This window comes from Tamandua tetradactyla, chromosome 11, assembly GCF_023851605.1.
Source record: "Tamandua tetradactyla isolate mTamTet1 chromosome 11, mTamTet1.pri, whole genome shotgun sequence".
Lineage (NCBI taxonomy): Eukaryota > Metazoa > Chordata > Mammalia > Pilosa > Myrmecophagidae > Tamandua > Tamandua tetradactyla.
Window position 1 is genome coordinate 101,517,113 of NC_135337.1, and position 10,838 is coordinate 101,527,950.

The window sequence follows — 10,838 nt, forward strand, 5'->3', positions numbered from 1 at the left end:
AGAGTTGCTACTCTAACAATAAGATTCTGAGCCTTATTATCAGAGATCTCAAGTATACAGCTACAGGAATAAGATTTTCCTCCAGAACACATTTACATCTGTCAGACGGCACTTAAGTTTCTCGTTTGAAGACTTAAGCCCATCTCTTTTACTCATTAAAGTATACAGTGTATCTAACAACAATCAGTCAACATCTCTACACCTCCAATTTCCATAAAACTCTGTAAAGGTGTCAAAAACAATATCCCCCAGAGCCTGGATTCATACAAACAAAGCACTAGAAGAATTGAATGGTAATATTTTGACTATCTCTTTTGCCAACTCACTCCATGGATTGGCAGTGTCATTCTGATTATGAGAATCAGAGCCCTTAGTGCCTCTGAGTCCAGTCACAGTGGAAAACCATTCATAAAAAACCTTTTTTAAGGTTCTGTTTCCTAAGAACTACTCTTGGTACCAAGTTATATTAGTTAGGGTTCTCTAGAGAAATAGAATCATCAGAAAATATTCATAAATATAAAATTCATTAAAATGTTTCACATAATCATGGGAATGTAGAGTCCAAAATTCGCAGGGCAGGCTGTGAACCTGATGATTCTGATGGAGGATCTGGATGAACTCCACAGGAGAGACTCACTGGCTGAAGCAGGAAGAGAGCCTGTCTCTTAAAAGTCTCCTTAGAAGCCTCCTTAAAATACTTCCATGATTAGATTAAACATCACTCATTAAATAAGACATGCCCCATGGCTGATTACAAATGGAATCAGCTGTGGATGTAGCTGACGTGATCATGGTTTAATTCTATGAAATGCCCTCATAGCAACAGACAGGCCAGTACTTGCCCAACCTGACAAACAGGAACCACCACCTGGCCTAGTTGACACATGAATCTATCTTTTTGGAAAGTCTGATAAAATTCCCCTGTGAAGCCATCTGACCTTGGGCTTCTCTTTGTAGGAAGATTTTTGATGACTGATTGAATCTGTTTACTTGTGATTGATTTGCTGAGATCTTCTATTTTTTCCTGAGTCAGTGTAGCTTGTTTGTGTGTTTCCAGGAATTTGTCCATTTCATCTAAGTTGTCTACTTTGTTGCTGTATAGTTGTTCATAGTATCATCTTATGATTTATTTTATTTCTTCAGAGTCTTTTGTACTAACCCCCTCCTCATTTCTAATTTTGTTTATTTGCACCTTCTCTCTTTTTTCCTCTGTCAGCCTTGCTAGTGGTCAATCAATTTTATTTATTTTCACAAATAAACAAATTTCGGCTGTATTGATTCTTTCTATTCTTCTTTTATTCCCACATTCATTTATCTCTGCTTTAATCTTTGTTATTTCTCTTCTTCTATTTTCTTTGGGGTTAGTTTCTGTGCTTTCTCAATTCCTCCTGGTAAGCAGTTAAATCCTCGAATTTTTGCTCTTTCTTCTTTTTTAATATAGGCATTTAGGGCAATACATTTACCTCTCAGCACAGCCCTTGCACATCCCATAATTCTCATAAGTTGTATTCTCTTTTTCACACATCTCCAGACTGCTACCCATTTCTCTAGCAATTTCTTCATCAACCCATTGGCTAAGGGTGTATTATTTCATTTCCATATATTTGTAAGCTTTTGTTCTTGGGTGATTATTGATTTCCATCTTCATTCCATTGTAGAGAAAGTGCTTTGGATAATTTTAATGTTTTTAAATTTATAAAGACCAGTTTTGTGCCCCAGAATATGATCTATCCTGGAGAATGTTCCATGAGCACTAGAGAAGAATGTATAACCCGGTGTTTTGAAGTGTAATGATTTATATATGTTTGTTAGGTGTAATTGATTTATCAGATTGTTTAAGGTCCCTATTTCCTTGCTGATCCATTGTCTAGTTGTTCTATCTATAGAGGAGAGTGGTATATTGAAGTTCCCTACTATTATTGAAACATTTATCACTCCGTTCAGTTTTGCCAATATCTATGTTACGTACTTTAGAGCTCCTTGATTGGCAGTTTGAAAATTTATGGTTGTTATTTCTTCTTGGTGAATTGGCCCTTTTATTAATATGTTGTGTCCTTCTTTGTTTCTTATGATGTCTTTATATTTAAAGATTATTTTGTCTGATTTTAGCATAGCTATTCCTGCTTCCTTTTGGTTAAAGTTTGCATGAAACATCTTTTTCCATCAATTCACTTTCAATTTATTTGTATCACATGATAACCCCACCCCTAACCTCCAGTGTGCCTTCCAAGTGGGTGCACATCTCGTTTCCATACTGACAGTGAATAGGCACATCTCATTCTCCATATTTTCTCTAGCATTTGTTTCTCTCTGTTCATTTATTTATTTTCAACTTTTTAATTGTATAGTATAACATATACACAAAGCTAAGAATTAAAAAACAAACAACAGTTTTCAAAGCACTCTCCGACAAGTAGTCACAGGACAGATCCCAGAGTTCATCATGGGCTATCATACAATCCTTTCAGATTTCTCCTTTTAGCTGCTCCAGAATATAGGAGGCTAGAGGGCCTAAATATTTTTTATCATCCCAATCTACTTTTTTCCTTCTCTTTTGTGTGAAAAAAACATATACATATATAAAAGCTACAAATTTCAAAGCACAGAAGCAGAATTAGTTGTAGAACATATTTCAGAGCTTCAGAGTTTGACATGGGTCACAATTTCACAATTTTAGGTTTTATTTCTAACTGTCCTAACATACTGGAGACTAAAAGAGAGGTATTTGGAGTCTATTTCCTTTCTGGATGAATTTTGTGATTAGCTTTTCCAAATCTTCAGAATAGGTTGTTGGTATTTTGATTGGTACTGTGTGGAATCTGTAGATCAATTTGGGGAGAATTGACATCTTAACTATATTTAACTTTCCTATCCATGAGCAGGGAATGTCTTTCCACTTATTTAGATCTCCTTTGATTTCTTTTAGCAATGTTATGTAGTTTTCTGTGTACAAGTCCTTTACATCCCTAGTTAAGTTCATTCCTAAGTACTTGATTCTTTCAGTTGGTATTTTGAATGGAATTTTTTCCTTAACTGACTCCTTAGGTAGGTCATTGCTTGTGTATAAAAATGTTACTGGTTTTAACACACTAATTTTATACCTTGCCACATTGTTGAATTTGTTTTTTAGTTCAAGTAACTTTGCTGTAGATTTCTCAGAGTCTTCCAAGTATACTATCATCTGCAAAAGACAGTTTTACTTACTCCTTCCAATTTGGATGCTTTTTATTTCTTTTTTCCTGCCTGATTGTTCTTGCTAGAATTTCTAGCACAATGTTGAATAATAGTGGTAAGAGTGGCTATCCTTGTCTTGTTCCTGATCTTATGGGAAAAGCTTTCAGTCTCTCACCACTGAGTACAATGCTGGCTATGGATTTTTCATATATGCCCTTTATCATATTGAGGAAGTTACGTTTGATTCCTACCTTTTGAAGTATTTTTTGTAAGAAAAGGATGCTGAATTTTGTCAAACATTTTTCAACATCAATCAAGATGATCATGTGATTTTACCCTTTCAATATGGTATATTAAATTAATTGATTTTATTGTGTGGAACCATCCTTGCATTCCTGGTATAAATCACACTTGTTCACGGTGTATAATTCTTTTAATGTGTTGTTAGATTTGACTTGCTTATATTTTATTGAGAGTTCTTTGCATCTATGTTCAATAGGGAGATTGGCCTGTAGTTTCATTTCTTATAATATCTTTACCCGGCTTTGGTATTAAAATGATTTCAGCTTCATAAAATGAGTAAGGTAGAGTTCCTTTTCCCTAAAGTTTTTGGAAAAAGTTTGAGTAAGATTGATGTTAGTTATTTTTGGAACCTTTATAAAATTTCCCTGTGAAACCATCTAGCCCTGGGCTTTTCTTTGTAGGAAGATTATTAATGATTGATTTAATCTCTTGTAATTGGTTTGTTGAGATCTTCTATTTCTTCCTGAGTCAGTGTAGTTTGTTTGTGTGTCTCCAGAATTACCCATTTCATCTAAATTGTCTAGTTTGTTGTCATATAGTTGTTCATAGTATCCTCTTATGATTTCTTTAATTTCTTCAGAGTCTCTGGTAACATACCCCGTCTCATTTCTGATTCTATTTGCTTGCTCTTTTTCTTTGTCATTCTTGCTTGTGGCCCATCAATTTTATTCATTTCCTCAAAAAACCAACTTTTGGTTTTATTGATTCTTTCTATTGTTCTTTTGTTCTCTCATTCATTTATCTCTGCTTTAATCTCTGTTATTCCTCTTTTTCTATATTTTGGGGGTTAGTTTGCTGTTCTTTCTTGAGTTCCTCATGGTGTGCTGTTAAGTCCTCATTTTTTACTTTCTTGCTTTTTAATATAGGCATTTAGGGCAATAAACGTCCCCCTCAGCACAGCGTATGCCACATCCCATAAGTGCTGATAAGTTGTATTCTCATTTTCATCCATCTCCGGATAGCTACTGATTTCTCTAGCAATTTCTTCTTTGACCCACTGGCTGTTTAAGAATGTGTTATTTAATCTCCATAAATTTGTGAATGTTCTTATTCTTGGGTGCTTATTGAGATCCAGCTTCATCCCATTGTGCTCAGAGAAAGTGCTTTGAATAATTTCAATGTTTTTAAATTTATAAAGACCTGTTTTGTGTCCCAGCATATGATCTATCCTGGAGAGTGTTCCATGAGTACTAGAACAGAATGTATATCCTTGTGCTTTGGGGTGCAATGAACTTTATATGTCTGTTAGGTCTAATTTACTTGTGTAATTTAACTTCTCCATGTCCTTGTTGATCTGTCTAGCTGTTTTATCTATAGAGGAGAATGGTGTATTGAAGTCTTCTGCTACTATTGTTTAAACATTTATCACTCCCTTCAGTTTTGCCAATGTCTGTCTCATTGTCTGTACTTTGGAGCTCCTTGTTTGGGAGCGTAAACATTTCTTGGTGAGTTGACCTTTAATTAGTATATAGTGTCCTTCTTTGTCTCTTAAGATGTCTTCACACTTAAAGTCTATTTTGTCCGATATTAGTATAGCTATTCTTGTTTTCTTTTTGTTACAACTTTCCTGGAAAATCTTTTTCCATCCTTTCACTTTCAATCTATTTGTATCCTTGCATCTAAGATGAGTCTCTTGTAAGAAGCATATAGCTGGATTATGTTTCTCAATCCATTCTGCCAATCTGTATTTTTAATTGGTAAATTTATTCTTTTAGCATTCAAAGTTATTACTGAAAAGGTGTTTCTTGATTCCACTCTCTTATCTTTTTTATTTTATTTGTCAGATCTATGTATTTTCTTCCATCCTTCTCTTTGTATTCTTTACATTATCCTTAGTGGGACTCTTCGATTCTGTGCCCTCCTCCAGAGCGCCCTCTCCTTCTTTTTTTTTTTTTTTTTAACATGGGAAGTCACCGGAAATTGAACCCGGGTCCTCTGGCATGACAGGCAAGCATTCTTGCCTGCTGAGCCACTGTGGCCCTCCCTCTCTTTCTTTTTTTTTCTTAAACTGGCAGAACTCCTTTCTTGTAGGGCTGGTCTCTTGTTCACAAATTCTTTCGGGACTTCTTTATCTGTGAAAACTTTAATCTCTCCCTCAATTTGGAAGGACAATTTGGCTGGGTACAGAATTCGGGGCTGGAAGTCTTTCTCTCTCAGGATGTTGAATATATCTTACTACTGCCTCCAGGGTGCTAGTTTAGTGGTCTGAACTCAGTCTTGTTTGGTTTCCCTTGTATGTAGTAGATTCCTTTTCTCTTACCACTTTCAAGATTTTCTCCTACTCTTCAACATTTCACAGACTGATTAGTATGTGCCTTGGGGAAGGCTTGTTTTGATTTATTCTGTTTGGAGTTCATTGGGCTCCTCTGACTTGTCTATTCTGTCCTTTATGAGGGTTGGGAAGCTTTCTCCCATTATGTCCTCAAATATTCTTCTTAACCCTTTACTCCTCTCTTCTTATGGGACACCAATGATTCTTATATTTGTGCACTTCGTTTTTGTCTACAATTTCCCTGAGATCTAATTCAATTTTTCCATCCTTTTCATCATTTGCTATTTTGAGTCTTCAATGTCAGTTATCCTGTCCTCTATATCAGTTATAATTTCTGGATCATACGGCAGTTTTAAACTTAGCTTCTTGAGGAACCACCAAACTTCTAGAGCAGTTGTAACGTTTTACATTCCCATGAACATTAGATGAGTGTGCCTCTTTCTCCATATCCTCTCCAGGGCTTGTCGTTTTATGTCTTTCTTTTTTTATTTTCATAATGGCCATTCTAGTGGGTGTCAGATGATATCTCATTGAGGTATTGATTTCAATTTCCATGAGAAACAGTGAATTTGAGCATCTTTTCATGTGTATTTTAGCCATTTGTATTTCATCTGCAAAGTGTTTGCTCATGTCTTTTGGCCAATTTTAAATTGGGTTGCTTGTCTTTTTATTGTTGAGTTGATGAATCTTATTATACATTCTGGATAATAAACTCTTATCTGTTATGTGGTTTCCAAATTTGGTATCCCATTGTGCAGGCTACCTTTTTACTTTCATGATAAGGTCCTTTGATGCACAAAAGTGCTTCATTTTGAGGGCTTCCCATTTATCTATTTCCTTCAATACTTGAGCTTTGGGTGTAAGGTCTAGGAAACCACCTCCTATTGCAAGTTTTAAAAGATATTTCCCTACATTTTCTTCTAAAATATCTATGGTCTTAGATCCAATATTTAAGTCCTTGATTCACTTTGAATTAATTTTTGTATAGGGTGTGAGAAAGGATCCTTTTTCATTCTTTTACATATAATTACATATTACATATTACATATACATATTACATATAATTCTCAAAGTCCATCTATTGAAGAGGATCCTCTGTCCCAGGTGGGTTGGCTTGACCACTTTATCAAAGATCAGTTGTCTAGAGATGACATTAGTCAGTATATCTCCTTTTATGCTGGTACCATGTGTTTTGACTATTGCAGGTTCATTATATGCTTTAAAAAAGGTAGTGTGACACTTTCCACTTTATTTTTATTTCAAATAAAAGCTTTTTCAAAATTGGTTATCAGGGCACTCTTATCTTCCAAATAAATATGGTTATTAGTTTTTCTTTTTCTGCAAAGGAAGTTTTGGGATTATAATTGGTATTGCATTGAATCTATAAATCAATTTTGGTAGAATTGATATCTTAACTATATTTAGTCTTTCAATCCATGAACACAATATGCGCTTCCATTTATTTAGATCTTCCATGATTCTTTAAAGGATTTATTGTAGTTTCCTGTGTATAGGTCTTTAGTATCCTTAGTTACTTTATTTACTCCTAAATATTTGATTTTTTAGATTCTATTGTAAATGGAAATGCTTTCTTGATTTCCTCCACAGATTGATCATTACTAGCGCATAGAAAGACTACTGACCAGGGGATTCAGTCTTGTACCCAGGAAGAAAGATGTATAAACATAGGTTTAGGGGAGAAGTAAGTACCAGGAGGCACCTGGCAATCTATACACAGGGTACTGGGAAGGGGGGCCACAGGGACATCAGAGGGATTCCAGGAAAGTTCAGCCCACACTTTGGGAGCCTTCATATTTGGCAGGACTGATGCATACCAATGAGAGAGGGACAAGCTGAGAAGCTGGCTAAAGAAATCCCCAAATGATCTCTGATAAGCCTGATCTTCTGTGCATATTTCTCTCACGTGACTCATGTAAAAATGGAAAGCAAAAGAATGGAACAAACGAGACAGACTGTGTAGGGCCATGGTGGGGGGGAGCTTCTTAAAAAGCTGGTGAATATGGTCTGTGGGTGACTGGTCACTCTTGCATGTCAAGGGGTTAGGTGTCAGATACACGTGGTGGGCATCCGGTGAGGCTCTGAAACCATCCTTAGTAAATCTTGACCACAAACCCCGCACCTCTCAGACGGAGAAAGTGCCATCAGTTTCGATAATCAGAGCAATAATTCAGGGACCAGTGCCCAAAACAGAATGGTTGGTGACTAACAGCAGCAACCGAGGAAGCAATAACCAGATAACAGTAGCAAAGGAGGAGGAGAGGAGTATGGGTGTGTTTGTGCTAAAGCCATGTTTAATTAAATCTAAGAGAACAGGAGGAGCCATGGCTCCAATCTCATGGAAAGGACACATACCCATGACCAGGCCACTGGCCCCTTCTTCCTGGAGATAACCTAATTCGAGGAACATCCATGTTCAGGTTGGAGAGGAGAGGCTGAGTCAACAAAATTTAAAACGTTGGAACAGGATGGAAATCTGTCTATTCTGGGTGTCAAAATGAACTGTTGCAAACCCACATATTGCCTTCGCATAACCGAACAAACAAGTCGAACCCTGGAGACAGTAGGAGAACCAAATCGGTATCGGAGGCTGGGGGGCACCGAATCCAAGCAGAAGAAAGGAAGAGGCTGGAAGGACATTCCTAGGACGTGTCAAACCCGCTGGCCTGGAGCATCAGAGTGGAATTTCCATTCACAACACCTTGCAGAAGAGAGGAACAGAAGGGAAATAGTTAGCAGGCCAGCTAGGAGCATAGAAATACAGATTGGACACGGGGTGTGCACGTGCACGTTTGTGAGTGTGCGGAGCAGAAATTGGGAGCCTCAGCCAGGGTTTCACGGGGACGTTTGATGCAGATCCTGGACCCGGCACCGCTGGGTATGCACATGGGCAAAAGCCTTCCTATCGATGCTCATCAGTGCCAAGTTGATAACTGTGCCGGCTCGAAAGGAGGGATGTACCCTAGGAAAGCCATGTTTTCTTCCTAATCCCATTTTGTGAAGGCAGCCTTCACAAAAGGGATTAGGAATGAATGGGATCCTTCTAATCCCTAGGCAGTGGTGTACGTTCGAATCTGTGATTAGGTCCTCTCCCTGGAGATGCGGCTCCATCAAGAGTGGCTGTGAAGCTGGGTGAGGGGAGACGCGTCTCTTCCACCCATTCCTTGGGTCTTGATTAATTCACTGGAACCCTGCCAAGGAGAAGGACAAGAGAGAAAGCCAGGAGATTCAGAGAGAGCCGAGAATGCTCCAGCAGTGCGAAGCAGAGAGCCCACCTGTCAGTGACCTTTGGAGAGAAAGAAGGAAAGCGCCTCCCAGGGAGCTTCAGGAAACAGGAAGCCAGGAGAGGAAGCTTGCAGAGGACTCCGGGTTCGCCAGGTGCCCGTCCAGCCGAGTGACAGGCCCTGACTGTGTTCACCATGTGCCTTTCCCCTTGAGAGAGGAACCCTGAACTTCATCAGCCTTCTGGAACCAAGGCATCTTTCCCTGCATCCCTTTGATTGGACATTTCTATAGGCTTGTTTTAATTGGGACATTTTCTCGGCCTTAGAACTGTGAACTGGCAACTTATTAAATTCCCCTTGTAAAATGTCCTTCTGTTTCTGGTGTATTGCATTTCAGCAGCTGGGAAATGAAACAATGGTGAGCTCAGGGGACTCAGCGAGGGGAGGATCCTGCTTGGCACCTAGGAGAGGCCGGGAGGAGGAGGCCCAGCTCTTCATGGGCAGAGATGGAAGCAGCCCACGCCAATGCCCAGGAGCAGCAATGGGGAAAGGGGGAAAGTCCCAGAGGGTCGGAGGGGACAGGATTCTCATGTTGGGGGGTGCGAGATGAGACCCTGCCACTTCACGGGCAGGAAGCAGGGGACCCTTTGCCGGGGGCAGGGCAGTGTGGGGGAGGAAGGGGGTGGGGGCAGGGCACCAGCACGGCGTGGGCAGGGGCAGGGGTGCGGGGTTTCTCCTCGGCATGCCGGGAAGCATCCGGTCGTGGACGCACGGTGTACCGTGCACAGGGCAACACTGCAGATGGGTCGAGGCTCCCCGGGTGGGAGGCTGAGGTTGGGGGAGGGAAGGCCAGAGGGGGGTTGTGGCCAGGACATGTCTAACGACGTCCACCAGGTGAGTTGGAACCATGGCTCCAATCTCATGGAAAGGACACACGCCCACGACCGGGCCGCTGGCCGCTGGCCGCTTCTCCCTGGAGATAACCTCATCTGAGGCGCGTCCACCCTCCGGCTGGAGAGGAGCGGCTGTGTCCCCCCACCCCCAGAACTCAGAAGAGCCGGGTTTTCCATCCTGATGGAAACCCGGCTCTTCTGAGTGCCATAACGAACCGTTTCCAACCCACACATCGCCTTCGCCCAAACGAACAAACAAGTCGAGCCCTGGAGCTGCGAGGAGGACCTAATCGGTAGCGGGGGGCTGGGGGGCACCTAATCCTAGCAGAGGAAAGGAAGAGACTGGAAGGACACTCCTGGGACGTGTCAAGCCCGCTGGCCTGGAGCCGCGGAGTGGAATTTCCATCCACGTCACCTCTCAGAAGGGAGGCTCAGAAGGGAATTAGTTAGCATGCCAGCTAGCTTGCCTTGAAATGTAGTTCGGTTATGGTGTGTGCACGCACGCGTGTGTGTTCGTGGGGGGCGGGGTGGGTGTGTGCGCGTGTGTGTTTGTGTCCGCGTGTGTGCCTGAGTAGGAGAACGATGCGGCAGGTGTGGGCCAAACGGTAGAAATCTCCAAACGGAAAGCATCTGAAGCAGAGTCATGGGAAACCCCCTCGCACTGATTTTCACCTCTTCCCACCTTGGAGAACTTGTCCAGGCTTGGATGATTGGATTGTCGGCTGCATGGAGGAGCTGTGCAAGCTTTGGGGGTTCTAGAGAGAGCTCCTGGCACAGGTGCTGCTGAGACTGCCCTGGGGCGGTTTGGTGTGGTGGTGTGGGGGGCCGTCTGGAGCGACCACACCCTGTGCCCCTCGGAGCTCCCCTCAAGGGCTTGCAGTTCATTGGTGGAGCCGAAGCCCCGCCTGGTGGGTGGGGCCAGCCAGGAGCAGCTCGAGGGAAGGCGGCCGCCCC